This window comes from Pygocentrus nattereri, chromosome 4 (genome assembly GCF_015220715.1).
Source record: "Pygocentrus nattereri isolate fPygNat1 chromosome 4, fPygNat1.pri, whole genome shotgun sequence".
NCBI classification, from domain to species: domain Eukaryota; kingdom Metazoa; phylum Chordata; class Actinopteri; order Characiformes; family Serrasalmidae; genus Pygocentrus; species Pygocentrus nattereri.
Window position 1 is genome coordinate 25855160 of NC_051214.1, and position 18721 is coordinate 25873880.

Sequence of the window (18721 nt, forward strand, 5' to 3'; positions counted from 1 at the left end):
GTGTTTCTGCTTCACAACTGACAACACGCTGACACACTGAGCCAGCCCACCACGGGGCGGCACACAGCCGGGATCAAAGTTCATGTTCTTTCCCGTCTCGATTCCAAGCGTGTGTTTCTGCTTACTATCACCTCGTCCACACACACATACACACACGACCTTCGACCTTCATGACCTCATGTCTCAGTCTCCTGTTAACTTCAGACAGAAGGATCGCGAGAAACTCAGCTAGAGAGAAGAGAAAAAGACACACTCTGTAGAGTGTAGAGCATGTGTGTGTGTGGGTGTGTGCGTGTGTGTGTGTGTGTGTGTGTGTGTATAGAAGGTGATTTTATGTCAAATTGTGTTGTACAGAGCTCTGGTGTCATGGTCCAAGCAAATGTGCACTGAGATGGTTGCAAACTTTCAGGGCAACTATATGTAGGCTATAAACATCTGCAAGAGCTATGAGTAGAGGTAGTGCCCCAAATTCGGGCAGTGACATACAAACATATCTATATAATTTCTATATAAATGTGAAATAAGATCAGACCTTCATTTAACTCTTAACTCTATATATATATAGAATCCCCTTATCACTTTTCATTCATTTATTGAAGCAATCTAACCTCAAATCAGGATCAAACAGCCTTATACTGCAACCACCATGTTTCAAAGTTGGGATGAGTTTCTTAGGCTTGACTGCAGTGATTTTTTAAACTATAATATATCTCATTTAAGCCATAAAGAACTTTTGTCTTATCTGTCCACATACCATTATTTCTTCTTCTGGCTTATGCAGGTGGTCTTTAGGAAACTTTAAACAGGCAGAAATGTTCTTCCTGGTGAATAGTGTCTTTCTCCATGATATCATTCCATACATACTATTGTTGATTAGTTGTGCCTTTAGATTAGATATGTGCTTAATTGTAGACTCATAAGCACTAACATTAGCTAGTGTAAGAGAGCCCTACAAATCCTTAGATGCTTCCTTGGGGTTCTTTGTGATCTTCCAGGATACTCCTTAGTCTTTAAGTAATTTTTTTTTAATGACACCTCCTGGGAGGGGTAACAATGGTGTTCCCTTCATTTGTACATTATGTGCCTGACCGTGGACAGTATCTGCAGTGACAGTCCAAACTTGTCAGAAATTGTTTTGGAACTTCTTTCAGCCTAGTGAGTATTGGCGAGTGCTTTTCTGAGTTCCTTAGAGATCACATTTGATATGGATGCACTAACAAATGTGTGCTGAAGGCCAGACTTTGGTAGTGAAAACCCAGGGGTAGGGTCAGCAACATTCACACCTGATTGTCATTCTATTGATTGTGCCTACTGACACTATCACCTACACCAACTTAAAAATTCTAAAGATTAATAAATGATAAACCCATTGTCACTACTACTTGGGAAATTCATTTCTCTTCTTTCTTCTTCCCACAGTCTCAAAACACACAACAAATTTCATGAAAAGTTGAGAAATTTAGGAAAATGTAATAAAAACAAGAATTTAAGATCTTTCAACCTTTATTTAGTGCTAATGTGCAAAGAAAAGATTTTCCATGTTTTCACTGACCAACTTGATTGTATGTTGTAATTCTAAACAAAATTTTCATATGATGCCTGCAACGCATTAAAAAATTGCAAAAGGCATATTTACCACCGTGTTACATCACCGTTCCTTTTAAGTACACGTTTTAATTGTTTGGGAACTGACGATACAAATTGTTATAGTTTTCAACGTGGAAATTTCACCCATTCTTGCTTGTTACAAGACTTCAGCTGCTCAACCGTCTGTGGTCATCATTGCCTGATTCTCCTCTTTAGTATTTTCAATAGGACAACCTTCACCTCGTACCCAGAATGACTACGCAACAATAGCCTAACCCATGCTCTATGACAAAGTGATTGCTAATAAATTGTTTCTACAAAGTAACTTCAAAGTTCAGAGCTAATCATCCACTTGATAAATGTCTGAAAAATGTCTCCTATTGTTCACAACGACCACGCACAGTGATTCAGAGCTGAGACACATCACTTTTGTGCCACTAAGTGATCTTGAAGGAGTTCCACTTTAGAGTGGCCGATCAGGCGCTACTGGTTTGACAAGCACTAAAGCTAGAAAGCCGTTGGTTTCAGTATGAGTCATCGTAATTGGTCGGAGACTGGCCAAGGTGAGCTTGAGGCAGGGGCGACATGGGAGCTCGTGGTCATTTGCTTGGAGTCCTGTTTCTAAGGCAACCGCCAGCAGGCTGCTGAGTAAGGCTAGCGAAGCCCATCTGAAAAAAAGAATCACTAAGTGAGAGACAAATAGGCAGCAGGGCTACAGCAAGGCTTCAGATATTCATTTTTCATTTTTATTTAAGTTCATTTTTCTTCATATTCCTCTGCTCCATTCCTCTTTAGTCTGACATTCATTTTCTTTAATAGTATCCCCCCTCTCTTGCTCTCGCTCTCATACTCTCTCTCTCTCAGAATTTATCAGTGCCATCAGCTGAGTTCTGAGTTCCAGAAGTGGTATTACTCTAAACCCATGTCTGCTATTAAACTTTTCTCTACAGCCAATCAATGGCAGATAGAGGAGGCTGTTTGTCTTTCGCTCCTTGTCTCAGAGATAGAAAGAGAGAGAGAGTGGGGGATACATACTGTTCTGTTCCTTTGACTGGCACCATTCAGAACATTTCCTTCGTTCCGCATGCTGAGAGTATGCCAAAGCACATGATGTATGGTTTCCAAGCGTCCCTGTGATTTGACTCATCCTTACATATGAATAGTCCTTCAGATAGTAATACATTAGAATTTATTAGACTTCTAGAGACCTTTGATTTGAAGCAGCACATGGGCAGCTCTACCCACAAGCTAGGTCACATCTTGGATCTGGTCATCACTAAAGATTTAAACACAAATGTGTCTTCATTATCAGATCATGTCCATATTTTCTTTAAAATCAATTTAGGAGTAGAGAAGAAAGTACCTGAAAGTTACTTTTAAAACAGTTGAGAAGTTTAAAAATATTTATAATAATTCAGCGAATACAGATCTGACTCCATCCTGTAATGATCTAGTCTCCAATCTAAGTTCTAGATCACAGGAAACCCTTGACATTCTCACTCCAGTAAAAAGGAAGAAGTGCAGGGATGAATGCAGGAATTTGCCATCTGAAGAGAAATAGTCATAAATCAGAGTACTTATGGAGGAAAACTAAACTGCAGGAACATTATATTCTCAAAGGGCAGATCTCAGTCTATAATAATGCTATGAAAATATCCAGACAGTCATATCTCTCCAGTGTAATGAATAAATATAAAGATAATACCAAAATCTTTTTTTCCACCATAAACCGACTAATTAACCCTAACTTATGTGCTAGTGTGTTTAATGATGATTTATCTTCTAAAGTCTGTGAAGAGTTCGCAATTCATTTACAAAATAAAATAGACCTGATATGACAGGTTGTAGCTCAGCAGAGTCAAACGAGCTACTATAATGTTCCTGATAAGCCAGCTACATCAGTAATGACATCTTTTTCTGTTATCAACTATGAGGAGCTCATGACTATTATAAACAAACTAAGATCATCCACATGTGATCTTGACTCTGTTCCTACTTCATTCCTTAAGATGGTTTGTGATTGTGTTTTGATTGTGTTCAAAATGATGTTTTAACTATTGTAAATTGTTCTCTGTCGACAGGTGTTTTTCCAGATGTTTTTAAAACTGCCCTGGTGAAGCCTCTGCTAAAAAGAGTAGCATGGATCCTTCTGTACTGAATAATTTTAGACCAATTATAAACCTACATTTTCTAAGAAAAGTCTTAGAAAAAGTTCTTTACAAACAACTAAATATGTATCTAATATCAAACAAGTTATGTGAGAAGTTTCAGTCAGGTTTTCGTTCCAACCATAGTACAGAGACAGCACTGATTGCCGTTATGAATGACTTCAGGCTCAGCGCTGATGCACAAAATCCTTCCATTTTGGTTTTATTGCATCTTCTGGTGGATCATCCTCAGCACTGCAATAACACTGTGGTTGTTACTGTGTGTTGCACTGGTCTGAGTGAATCAGACACAGCAGTGCTGCTGGAGTTTTTAAACACTGTCCACTCACTGTCCACTCTATTAGACACTGAGTCCACCTTGTAGATGTAAAGTCAGAGACGATAGCTCATCTGCTGCTGCACAGTTTGTGTTGGTCATCCTCTAGTCCTTCATCAGTGGTCACAGGACGCTGTTGATGGGATATTTTTGGTTGGTGGACTATTCTCAGTCCAGCAGTGACACTGCTGTGTCTGATCCACTCAGACCAGCACAACACACACTAACACCACCACCACCAATATGACAGTGTTACTGCAGTGCTGAGAATGATCCACCACCCAAATTATACCTGCTCTGTGGAGGTCCATGGTTTCCTGACCATTGAAGACCAGGTTAAAAGGGGTCTAAAAAGGATATGCAGCGAAACAGATGGACTACAGTCTGTAACTGTAGAACTACAAAGTGCATCTATATAGTAGGTGGAGCAAATAAATTGGATAATGAGTGTAGAAACAAGGAGGTGGTCATTAAGTTATACCTGATCAGTGTATGTATAACTAAAGAATATTGGACATTTATACCCAATATATAGACCACTCATGTGAAAAGAATGGTGGTAAAGGCAAAGGCTCAGGCCTATCATGAGCTGTATGAGAGGCTGGACAGTAAAGAAGGAGTAAAGAACTTGTATCGTTTGGCTCAACAGAGAGATGGAGCTGGAAAGGATGTACAGCAGGTTAGGCTGGTAAAGGATAGAGAGGGAAATGTACTAGTGAGTGAACAGAGAGTGTTGAGTAGATGGAAGGAGTACTTTGAAGAACTAATGAATGAGGAAAACGAGAGAGAGGAGGACAACGGGGGGAGAGATAGTGGATCAGGAAGTGCAGAGAATTGGTAAGGTGGAAATGAGGGCAGCTTTGAAAAGGATGAAGAATGGAAAGGCAGTTGGTCCAGATGACATACCTGTGTAGGTATGGAGATGTTTAGGAGAGAAGGCAGTGGACTTTTTAACCAGGTTGTTTAACAAAATCATGGAGAGTGAGAGGATTCCTGATGAGTGTATTGGTCCCCATTTTTAAGAACAAGGGTGATGTGCAGAGCTGCAGTAACTACAGAGGTATAAAGTTGATGAGCCACACCATGAAGGTATGGGAAAGAGTTGTTGAAGCAAGGCTAAGGTGAGAGGTTCAGATCAGTGAGCAGCAGTTTGGTTTCATGCCCAGAAAGAGTACCACAGAGTCCCTCAATTTTTGCATTGAGAGTGTTGGTAGAGAAGTACAAAGAAGGTCAGAAGGAGCTGCATTGTGTCTTTGTGGATCTAGAGAAGGCATATGATAGGGTGCCAAGAGAGGAACTGTGGTACTGTATGAGGAAGTCAGGTGTAGCTGAAAAGTATGTTAGGGTGGTGCAGGACATGTATGAGGATAGTGAGACACTGGTGAGGTGTGCAGTTGGAGTGACAAATGGTTTCAAGGTGAAGGTAGGGTTACATCAGGGATCAGCTTTGAGCCCCTTCTTGTTTGCAATGGTGATGGACAGGTTGACAGATGAGGTCAGGCAGGAGGCTCCATGGACCATGATGTTTGCAGATGACATTGTAATCTGTGGTGAGATTAGAGAGCAGGTGGAAGAGAATCTGGAGAGGTGGAGGTTTGCACTGGAGAGGAGAGGAATGAAGGTCAGTAGAGATAAGATGGAATACATGTGTGTGAATGAGAGGGAGGCAGGTGGAAAGGTGAAGATGCAAGGAGTAGAGGTCGTAAAGGTGGATGACTTCAAATATCTTGGGTCAACCATCCAGAGCAATGGACAGTGCAGAAAAGAGGTGAAGAAGAGGGTGCAGGCAGGATGGAGTGGGTGGAGACGGGTGTCAGGGCTGATGTGTGACAGAAGGATAGCAGCAAGCGTGAAAGGGAAGGTTTACAAGACAGTAGTGTGTCCTGCTATGATGTATGGTTTGGAGACTGTGGCTCTGTCTAAAAGACAGGAGGCTGAGCTGGAGGTGGCGGAGATGAAGATGTTGAGATTTTTGTTGGGAGTGACAAGGATGGACAAGATTAGAAATGAGCAAATCAGAGGGACAGTGAAGGTGGAGCAGTTTGGAGATAAAGCCAGAGAGGCCAGATTGAGATGGTTTGGACATGTGTTGAGGAGGAATAGTAGATATATTGGGAAAAGAATGTTGGAGATGGAGCTGCCGGGCAGAAGGAGAAGAGGTAGACCTCAGAGAAGGTTTACGGATGTAGTGAAGGTGGACATGGAGATGTAAAAGTAGAGGAGGCAGTGGATAGGGCAAGATGGAGGCAGATGATCCGCTGTGGCGACCCCTAAAGGGAGCAGCCGAAAGAAGAAGAAGAAGAAGAAGAAGAAGAAGAAGAAGAAGAAGACGAAGAAGAAGAAGAAGAAGAAGAAGAAGAAGAAGAAGAAGATATAGACCACTCATACATGTCTAATAGGTGGGGAATTTATGTAACATCCAAAAGATAAATATGGGTAAAAACCGTACATAAGAACGCAAAAAACATGTTCATAACATTTAATGTAAGCAAACGTAAAGAGAGCTTTTCTGCTGGTCCATTCATCATAACATTTTTATATAACATAAAGCATTTTGAATTTAACGCCAGATTTTCTGATGTTGAACTGCTTCCTGAATAATCATAATCTAGGATGTGCACCTCTAATCTGCATCTTTGCAAGATACCTTTGACTTTCATTTCCTGAATCAAATTCGTCCTAAAACCAGCCACCTCCAGATCAGTCTTCTTCTGTGCTAATGTTAATCACTACTAATGCTGCTCCTGACCTGACTGGCCGGTGTTCAGTGAAGGAGATGAGAATGAATGGAGAGAGGAAGCGTGAAATGGCTGTTCCAGTGACTAATGGGAATGAGTCACTGTGCAGTGCGGCCGCTAAAGTGAACACGTCTGACTCAGTGAGCATGACACGCCAGCGTGACAAACAGATGTCACTTTCAGGTGGAGGGACACGCTGTATTATCGCACTCTTCCTCCTGTCAGACGTTCATGATGGTCTGAACGTCTGAACGTGGGTATGAAGGTGTCTTATTGAATAGCTTCAGCTCTGCACTCAACTGCGCTTCACACTGAACATTAGCTCCTCCACACTACTCAGCTTTGATGGGCAGCAGAATAATGGATCTGTCACTCGAAATACAGAACAAGATTTAAATGTAAAAACAAGACTAGATAAAATCAGTTACTGATCCATGAGATGTTAAAGCAGCAGATTGTTCAGACAGTACAGTGAAAATGTGCTCTAGAAAAAACGTGTTGAATTCTCCCATGAGTTAGTTCAGTTCATGTTGTTTGGTGCGGACCTGAATACACACATGTCAAAACCAAACTAAATAAAAGTTGGACAGGTCCTCACCAACCAAGGTGGATCTGAAAGCTCCTTCTAGCTAAAATGGAGATTCTGATTGGCTCTGCTGCTCAGTTTTACTCTGCCTGTTTGTGCTGAACAGTGCTCCATGCAATTTAAGGAATTTGGAGGTTTTTATGTACACAAACTGAACTCAAAAATTAGCAGAGCACCGCATCACCACAGAACTTTGAAAAGTGGTTCTGCCGACCCTGAAGTAAATTATATATCTACAAAGCTTCTAAAGAGGACTCTCTAAATAAAGTGTTCCCAGCACACCATTATTGTCATTATATTGCATATTGTGATTTCATGTAATTGTATTTCATGACATTTCAATAGGCCTCACATTTGCACAATTGGAGAGGGGCATGGAATGCTGGAGTGGGAAAACATAATAACAACGTTATTAACTGGTTAGTGGCTCTGAAAACAAATCAGAACAAAATGCTAAGACTATTCACCAGATTTCACCACATTTTAAAATAGCTGAACTCTACATTGTTATCTGTGATTAATTACATTCTGTGAAAAATATCTTTTTCTTTATTTCCTATATCATTTAATATCAGTGAATAGCATTGAGCCCTTTATACCTTAACTTGATAGGATCTAATGATGCTGATGAGCTGCAGTGTACAGAAAAAATAGCCTCATTAAACTGGCAAATACATTCAAGGAGGTTGATGTAAAAACCCCTGTGTGTCTATGTGTGTATTCATGAAAGTATTATTTTTTCTAGTCACTCTGGAGCATCTGCCAAATAACTAAATGTTAATGTGAAGGTAAATGTGAAAGACTATCCTCCAGATCAACAGTCCTCCTCTGTTTTCAGTGAAAGACTCTATTGCAGGCCTGAAGCCCGGGCATTTCCGGCACAGTCCATGTTGACAGGGGTGACAGACCCCAGGGGAGCAAACTGTCATCACACACACACACACACACACACACACACACACACACACACACACACACACACACACACACACACAGAACTGGGCAGGGCAGGGCAGGAAAAGGCTGGGCAGGACTCATAACAGAACCAAGTGTTCTAATGTAGGATTAAAAATAGCCTATCTACTCCACTTCCATCCTTGTCCATGTCCTTTCTCCTGAAGAGTCATTACTTTAACTTTGTTCTTCTATTCAAAAGCATTTACATTTGAACACTTTGGCAACAAGACATATTTTATTAATAGCCATTTGCATCACCAACAGAAATTTCCCATAGTTTTTTACAGAGCTTGTTGCTCCAAAAAAGAAACCAATAGTTTTGTTGGATTTACAAACTGAAAATATGTCAGTAAAAGTACGAACTATATTGTCCTTAAGTTACTCATGTAAATTAGACAAAAAGTAATGAAAGTAAATTTCATTTAATTTATTCTGCTCCAACAAGAGTTGTGACCCATATGAACTGCACTGAAACGTTTCTGTTTCATTCCATTGTAACGGTTGGGAGCGAGGAGGCGGACACATGTGCTGAGGTTAGCAACATTTATTAAGGTCATAGTCTAGACAGTCCAGGTTCAAACATCCAACATGGAGAGCAGGAGGGACAGACATGATGAAATGAACACTGAATCAAACACCAAACACCACGCAAATACAATACATCAAACAATTTAGACAATTCAGACAAAGACCAATCAAGACAAAGGGCAAACACAGGGTTTAAATACAACAGGGCCAACAAGGGATCACAAGACACAGGGGAAACACAGGTGAGAACAATCAGGGGCGGAGTCACTAAACAAGGGGGCTGGACTACAAAACCAAAACAAAGAACTCACAGGCTAAACCAAAACACAACACTAACACATGGACAGGACTGGGAGGGGCCAGTCGTGATATCCATCAACAACTGAACCTTATGTTGAGGTGAAGTTTGTATTTACTAACTCTTTACTGTTTGATTAATCAAAAATGGGTGGATAATTAAATTAAATGAATTCAACACAATGTTTTACTGAGCGTACAAGTGAAAAACATAATTTCTATGTATTTAAAGATGGCTTTTTCATCAACAGTACTTGCATATTATAGTCAGATGTGGGTAGATCAGCCACTCAAGTAGTAGTATTGTTACTTTGGTGAAATAGTGACTCAAATAAAAGTAACAATACTTTTTGAAAAACTACTTGAGTAGCAGTATAAATGTAGGAGCTCAAAAAACTACTTAAGTCCAGAGTATCTTATATCTTATCTTATCACTGTAACAGTGTGAGAACATGCGAAAGAAGAAAAAATACATTCCACCAGAAGCAATTGTCTTAAATGTTCACACACTGGATACACCCCATTCTACAAAAAGACATCTGGGTCTGGGTCATAGGGGCAGCAGCCTAAGCAAAGAGGCCCAGGCCTCCCTCTCCCCCGCCACCTCCTCCAGCTCTTCCAGAGGGATAACAAGGCGTTCCCAAGACAGTTGAGAGATATAATCCCTCCAACGTGTCCTGGGTCTTCCCCGGTGTCTCCTCCCTGTCGAACATGTCTGGAACACCTCCATAGGAAGGCGTCCAGAGGCCATCCTTGCCAGATGCCTGAACCACATCAACTGGCTTCTCTCAACGTGGAGGAACAGCGGCTCTACTCCAAGCCTGTCCCGAATCGCCAATCTTCTCACCCTATCTCTAAGGGAGAGCCCACGACCCTGTGGAGAAAGCTCATTTCGGCCACTTGTATCCACAATCTCGTTCTTTTGGTCACTACCCAAAGCTTGTGACCATAGGTGAGAGTCAGAACGTAGATTGATCGGTAAATTGATAGGTTCGCCTTCTGGCTCAGCTATCTCTTCACCATGATGGACCGGTATAGGGTTCGCATTACTGCAGACGCCGCACCAGCCTTTCGCTCCATCCTTCCTTCACTCATGAACAAAATCCCAAGATATTTAAACTCCTCCACTTGGGGCAAGAATTCACTCCCGATCTGGTCCGAGCATTCCACCCTTTTCTGACCATGGTCTCAGATTTAGAGGTGCTGATTTTCATCCCAGCCACTTCACACTCAGCTGCAAACTGGTCCAGAGAGAGCTGGAAGTCCCGGCCTGATGACGCCAACAGGACCACATCATCGGCAAAAAGCAGATGAAATCCTGAGGTCACCATACTGGACACCCTCCGCTGCTTGGCTGTTCCGAGAAATTCTGTCCATAAAAGTTATGAATAGAATTGGAGACAACGGACAGCCCTGGTGGAGTCCAACCCTGACTGGAAACCAATCCGACTTACTGCCAGCTATACGAACCAAGCTCCTGCTCCGTTTGTACAGGGACTGAAAGGCCCATAACAATGAGCCCTTCACCCCATATTCCCAGAGCACTCCCCACAGAATCCCCCGAGGGATGCAGTTGAATGCCTTCTCCAAATCCACAAAACACATGTGGACTGGTTGGGCGAACTCCCACACACCCTCCAGGCGAAACCTGCATTGTTACTGTTGTAGCTGAGATTCAACTATCATTCAGACTCTCTTCTCCAGCACCCCTGCATAGACCTTACCGGGTAGGCTGAGAAGTGTGATCCCTCAGTAGTTGGAACACACCCTCCGGCCCCCTTTCTTAAAAAGCAGGACCACCACCCTAGTCTGCCATTCCAGGGGGACCACCCCAGATGTCCATACAATGTTGCAGAGGTGTGTCAGCCAAGACACATCCAGAGCCCTCAGGAATTCTGGGTGGATCTCATCCACCCCTGGTGCTCTGCCACCAAGGAGTTTTTCAATCACCTTGGCTACCTCAGCCGGAGTAATGGATGGACCCTCGCTCGGATCTCCAAGCTTTGCCTCCTCTGGGGAAGGATCATTGGTGGGATTGAGAAGATCCTTGAAGTATTCCTTCCACCGTCCAATGATGTCCCCAGTCGAAGACTGCAGCCCCCCAGCCCCACTGTATACAGTGTTGGTCGGGAACCACTTTCCTCTCCTGAGGCCCCTGACGGCTTTGCCAGAACCTTCTCGGTGCCTGTCGATAGTCTTTCTCCATGGCCTCACCAAACTCCTCCCACACCAAAGTTTTTGCCTCAGCAAACCCCGAAGCCGCAGCCTGCTTGGCCCTTCGGTACTCATCTTTTGCCTCCAGAATCCTACAAGCCAACCAGGCCCGATAGAACTCTTTTTTCAACTTGACAGCTTCCTTTACCCGAGGTGTCCACCGGCGGGTTCGGGGATTGCTGCCACGACAGGCACCTACGACCTTGCGGCCACAGCTCCAATCCGCTGCATCAACAATGGAGGCATGGAACAGTGCCCACTCGGACTCAATGTCACCTTCCTCCTTCAGTATGCGGTCAAAGCTCTGTCGGATGTGGGAGTTGAAGATCTTTCTGGTAGGTTCCTCTGCCAGACGTTCCCAACAAACCCTCACAACTCATTTGGGTCTGCCAGGCCTGTCCGGTATTTTGTGAACACACTAGACAAACAAAAAAGACTATAAAATGTCAAGATGTTGCACTAAAACACTCACAATCATTCCTCAGCCTTTCAGCTTTAGTCCAATGTATATTCTTCTAACATCTGCATTTTAATACTCATCATGTTGCTTGTCACATAAATTTTAATGCCCTGCCACAAGCAAACCAGCTGCTCTCCTGCCATTGTGATACACATTTGCTTGGACTACAACCATGACAACAGAGCTCTGTTTGGTGAGACTGATTTTTAACACATCTACAACCAAGATAATCAAACTTGGGACTATTATAATATCAAACTCAGCATTGCAGCCCATCAGTTTAAGACTCAGAAATAATATACATGTGCTCATTCTCAAAACATATTTAAAATTGGGCTCATAATAAAATGGTGTAGCCACTGTTCGTCATCAGTTGTGGTACCCACTCATAATAGTAAGGCAATATGAGTCAAAAATGTAATAAAAGTTACATATGGTAACCCTGCACTTAGAGCAGAAATTAGAGATTAAACATTTGGGGCCACAACAGCCAGAGGATTTTAACATTAGTCAGTCTGGAAAGGATAAAAACTGCTCCTTCAGTCCAGAGAGGTTCAAGAGAAAAATATGACTAACTGTGAGTGTAACTAAAACACTCTTCTGCTTTCCTTGCCTGCCCTTGCTATGCAGTCACCTGAATTTATTCATGGATTGAAAAAAAAGCTTTTGACAAGTTTGCCCAAATGAAAGAGCATCATGCATCTTTTCTTTTTGGTGAGACATTTTGCATTATTACACGGCATGTTATTCATAATGCCCAGAAAGCAGCATGTTTCCCTGCTCTGATATGTTGCTTTGGATGTGTATTTGCAGACCACAGTGATCATACATTGATAAATAACTTTGGATTAGTAATATGATGCTGAATAACAAGGTTTTGTGAGATCTAACATTGTCATATCACTCATATTCCTGTCTGCACTTCCAACAACTATTGCGCCACGTTATGTTACTGAATTTGTGATTTCACTAATGGAAATATTTACAAATGGAAAAAAGCACAAATATGCTTTACTAGAGGTGAGAAATATCAACATTTAAAAATACGGAAAGTATGAATCCATCAAAATTCCAACGGCACATGTATAACTGAATAAATGCAACAAGTTACTGCCCACCTCGTCTGACCCTCAGACTCTCTGCCCTCACAGGAATGGAAGATATTTTGCACTCAGTCTTGGTCACAACTACAGGATATGGTAATCTGGATTCTGATTGGCTATCTGCATGTCTGTGTATAAGCACTTCCGTGCAGTGTTTTTATCATTCAGACGTGAATTTGAGTTTTGTTTTTCCAGCTAAATTCTAGTAGCAATCGCAAACGAGCAAGAGGGAAAAACAGTTGCTTCACATGACAAAAGTGAGCTTTTTAGAGCAAGAGTTGAAGTGTCTGTGGGATTTTTACAATTGCCTCCCCCTACATACCACTGTGATTGTACATTTTGCATGTAGGTCAAAAGGCCTCTTTCCAGCAAAGTAGGCAATTCTTGGCCATGTTATGAAGTGAAAACTACCAGATTCTCTGTTGACATGCTTGCGATGCTACTGACCACACATGGACACACACACAGGCAGAAAAGAGACACACAGAGAGAGACGAATAGTATGCTGAGCTAGTATGTGACCCAGTTTGGCGGTGTTCTAAGCTTGTGTCCACATCTAAACCCAGCCAGAGCAAGGGTCATGACTGCTGGTGTCAAACAGCGAGGCGTCCCACTGTCTGCTGGCCAAGGACTGGTATATATGTGTGTGTATGTGTGCCCACTGTCTGCAGGCAAAAAGCGGGGGGGGGTAACATTGATAACTCATGCAACCTAGAGCCCACCATCACTGTACAATAACTATACCTACAATAGCCTCAGAAGGCAAAAGAATGGGGAATTTAAATAAAAGAAGAAAACAAAAGAGATTTGTTCATGAAGCTGACACTGTGATCACACACACACACACACACATTCAGATTAATGTTTGCGCTAGATTACCAGTGTGTATGCAGAGAGGAAGACCTGACACACTTTCTGTGGCCCGCTGCCTGTCACCGTGGTGATGGAGTTCCCAGAATCCCCTCTGGCATCTGCTCCCTAGTCAGTTCTGCGATTAACCTGCTGCTGCGTTCACCTCAGATGTCCGCACGCGCTGCCAAAATCTGTGGACGTGGACTGCACTGGATTACTTGAACAAACCGTTCTGTCTGCTTTGAACATGAGCCACACTTACAATTACTGTTACACGCTGACAGGGATAAAGAAATCTAATGCCATTTAGGTTTAGCTCAGCATCCACCACTACCAGCAGACTTAATGAGGAACCCTCACTGACTTCTACTGCAGCCAAAATGCTTCTAAAACTGTGTTTGATTACATTTTTGAAAATCATCTCCTTTTATTCCAAATTAGCTAGTTTTCATTCCTAAGCCCATAACAGGTCCGGTCTGCTGTCACTCGCTATTTTCACTGAATAATAACTCATTTTACACATCACTGAATAACAGGCTTTATGATGTGATTGTCCCTGCATGATGTTAAGCCATTAAAATCTAAGCCAGTTTAATGACTTACAGGCGTAGTCCAGCAGTAGCCATAACCTTTATCTGCCACATCTGTAACGCAGACAAAAATGTCCCCAAGAACAGAAAGTCCATTGACTCAAAACCAACTTATAATAGACGCCCATTGCTTCTGCCCATTGTTTTCAATCATAAGTATATTTCGAATCAACAGGCTTTTTTTTCTTTACTAACTACAGGAAAATCATAACACAACATAAATCTGAGATATTTTACTGTGTGCAGCCGACAGAGTTTAGGCTGAAAAATTTTGGAGCATTTCTTTAAGCCTAATTTTAAACCATTATATTCATAAATGTGAAAAGACATCCTCATATTCATAAATGATGAGTCATTCTTAGATAATTATCTGCAGCCTTTGTCATGCAAAACTCTTCATCTGACACAAAAACCTCTGCTTTAACTTGCAATGGCCCAAAGCCCTTTTTTCCTTTATATTACTATTGTATAATTTCTCAGACATGCATGCACGCACTAAACATTTTGTAAAGCCAATTTATTTTTTAACGATACATAGTGCGCAGAGGTCACCAACTTTCTGCAGATTCAATCGCTAGAGACCTCCAAACTTCATGTGACCTTCAGATTAGCTCAAGAACATCGTAGAGAGCTTCATGGATTGGGTTCCATGGCCCGAGCAGCTGCATCCAAGCCCTACATCACCAAATACAATGCAAAGTGTGAAATGCAGTGTTTTAAACTGCGGCCACTGGACTGAAGAGCAGTGGAGACGTGTTCTCTGGCATGACGAATTACACTTCTCCATCTGGCAATCTGATGGAGGAGTCTGGGTTTAGTGGTTGCCAGGAGAATGGTACTTGTCTGACTACACTCTGCCAAGTGTAAAGTTTGGCCCTTTAGTTCCAGTGAAAGGAACTCTTAATGCTTTAGCAGATTTTGGAAATTTCATGTGGGAACAATTTGGTTACGGCCCACCAATGCACAAAGGTCCATAAAGACTTGGATGAGCGAGTTTGGTGTGGAAGAACTTGACTGGCCTTCACAGAATCCTGAGCTCAACCTGATAGAACACCTTTGGGATGAATTAGAGCGGACACTGCAAGCCAGGCTTTCTCGTCTTGCATCAGTGTCTGACCTCACAAATGCGCTTCTGGAAGAATGGTCAAAAATTCCCATAAACACACTCCTAAACCTTGTGGAAAGCCTTCCCAGAAGAGTTGAAGCTGTTATAGCTGCAAAGGGTGGGTCGGCATCATATTAAACTCTATGGATTAAGAATGGGATATCACTCTAGTTCATATGCGTGTGAAGGCAGACGAGCGAATACTTTTGGAAATCTAGTGTATGGGGCCTGGATCAGTCGCTTGAGTGACCCTGTACTGCAGCCACAAGGCGTGCTGGACTGGGGACCTGATCAACACTACATCGCAGGTTCGTGGCTGCCTGGGTCGGCAGCCATTCACTAGCTGTTCTTGGGTTTGAAAAAGGCACTATATAAATTTAACTTATTAGTATATTCTTATTAAACTTAACACAGTGCCACAAGTGCTTGAGATGTTCCCATGTGGCTCCATGGCCTGCACTGAGCTGATAGATGTTCATTATATAGACATTGCAACAGTAACTACAGGAGGGGAGGCTTGTCAGGATGTTTACAGAAAGTAAACTGAATTTAAGGGAATTCATTGTGTAACTATGTATTGAATAATTAATTATGTGATTAATAGAGCTGGCTAATCCAGATGCAAAAAGTGAAATCCCCCCCGGGATTTTGTTATAACTGCCTGCACACCCTGGGAAGTTTTTTTTTTTTTTTTTACTTTTTGGACCTGGATTACCCACCTCTAGTGATTACATATAAATGATTGTAATGTAAGTCGATTGTATAGGGTATTAAAATGACAATCATTACTCTACACTTCTGAAGGTTAATATTACATTTACGGCATTTGGGCTGACATTATCCAGAGCAACTTACAATTTGATCATTTTACACAGGTTGGCAAAGGTAGTGTTAGGAGTCTTGCCAAGGACTCTTATTGGTATAGTGTAGAGTGCTGACTCAGGAAGGGATTGAACCCCAGTCTAGATCGTAGAAGGCAGCAGTATTAATCCAATTCCCATAGTGCGACCACATTCTACTGACTTCAGCTTTGGCCTAACCACAGAACTCAGATGACAGTGATGTTGCAACTATGCAGGGGAATAGCTAATAGCTACAAAAGAGCAACCGTATTAGTAAGCTTGCTTTGACTTCCACTTTACCTCTATGCTTAACCAATGCTTAGCACTGATGCTAAAATGGAACACATACGGCAGCCTGTGTATGAACCAGAGACCTGTTGCCATGGAAATTAGTCCTAAGGCAGGGATGTGTATGCCTGTTCCAGTCCAGTGAGGCACGGGACGTTTAGCTTTAGCACTAAGCTAAGCAGGGTGTGTTCAGAGAAGCTTAAAGGGACACTGAAGCTGCTAATTAACAGCACACCGTGGGAGAGAACAGGGACTGCATCAAGAGACTACTAATTGCAATCATTCATACAAGAGCAAATTCGAACACATGCACATAAATGTTGATGCTGATTCATGCAGGAATGTAATGGCTGATTAGTGATATTCACTCCCACTCATGTTCACTCATCCTCTTATTTGCACTGAGTGAATGAATGTTTGCTCTGCTCTCCATGCGGGCTTAGTGCGGTAATCTCCATTGGTGATGTCAAGCTGTGAGCGAAGCAATGCACGATGTGGCTAGATGCCTTCATTGCATTTGTGTGTGTGTTTGTGTGTGTGTGTGTGTGTGTTTATGTGTATATAAATACGCAATGATATTGAGCTCAGCTGGGATTGCCCGTGGCTCCCAGCAGGACAGAGAGTCAGGAATGTCACTAAGCATCACACACAGATAGACATACGTACAGATTGAGTGAATTGGAAATAAGCGGGTGCAGTGTGGCAGTAAACAGTATGATGTTTTAGATTTGGGAAGAAAGGGGTCTTGTCTAATTCGAGTGTTTGTGTGAGATAAAGCCTGAGGAGGGGCTTTGAGGCTTATTTGTCAGAGTGGCCCTCCTGCCCTGCTCCTGCTGCTGCCACCGCCACTGCTGGAATATGATTATCTTCAGTTGAAGCGAGTGGACAGTCTTCTGTAACCCCGCACTGGGAGGCAGAGATAACAGAGTTTGTGAAGCGCCTGAAGCAGAAATCAAGATATGTTCATTGGCACAAGAACCTGTTCTCGCTGTCCTGCACACACACCTGCACATGTGCACCTACACAAACATATAAACTGAGAAATACTCACATTCATTGCAGACAGACTTCACATACTAATCATCATAATAATTCAGTCATTGGATAGCATTCTATTCGTGTGTGTACAGTGTCATCCATAAGCACTGGGGCAATGATGACACAGTTACTATTTTTATCAAGAAAAGAATGGCAGATTTTTATGTTTATGTATTTGTGTCTAGCCTCAGAATATATGCAAATGTTTTGTGTTGTGTATAGATTTTAGTAGGGTCCAAAGGTCTGTGACTGCTTAGAAAATCTAGAATTGTTTATACATAATCCTGCAAATGAACAACAACAACAACAACAATAATAATAATAATTTTGAAAAATGTAGAAGAAAGAAAAGTTTTGACAAGTAAAATGTAGGAGAGATATTCAAGATTCTGCACTATTTCTAGGCCACTGTTCAAATCTATACAAATTTGTGACACTGTTGAGGGCTTTGTACAAAAAGGTACTTGTTTAGCATTGTTCCTTCTATTGAAGCTCGTATTCAGGTGACTCTTGGTTCGAGTTGATCTGCTCATCAGAAGCATTAAAAAAGGGGACAAGAACTAAGAAATTGTGAAGCTCATGCTAAAATTTATGTTATAACAAATATATATATATATATATATATATATATATATATATATATATATATATATATATATATATATATATATAAATTGTTATGATAAACTTTTCATGAAATTAAAAACAATGCAAAAAGGAGGCATTTCCTCCAGTCATCTCAGATTCTTCCTTCCTATGTTTGTCTGTGGACAAGTATAAATGTGCATAATGTATGTATAAGTAATGTATAATCTATATGTGATGTATAATACATGTATGTATGTAGGTAGGTACATGTGTGTGTATATGCATATTTGCATGCACTTTTAAACATTTACTCATATGTGTTTTCTTGCTTCATGTTTTAGATTATTTTGTATGTATTTATTTACATTTATTGAGTGATCTGCACAAGAATTCCTACGTCCATTGTGCAAATGGCAAATAGATAATCTTATAATAGGGTATCTATCTCGACATCTATCTCTGTC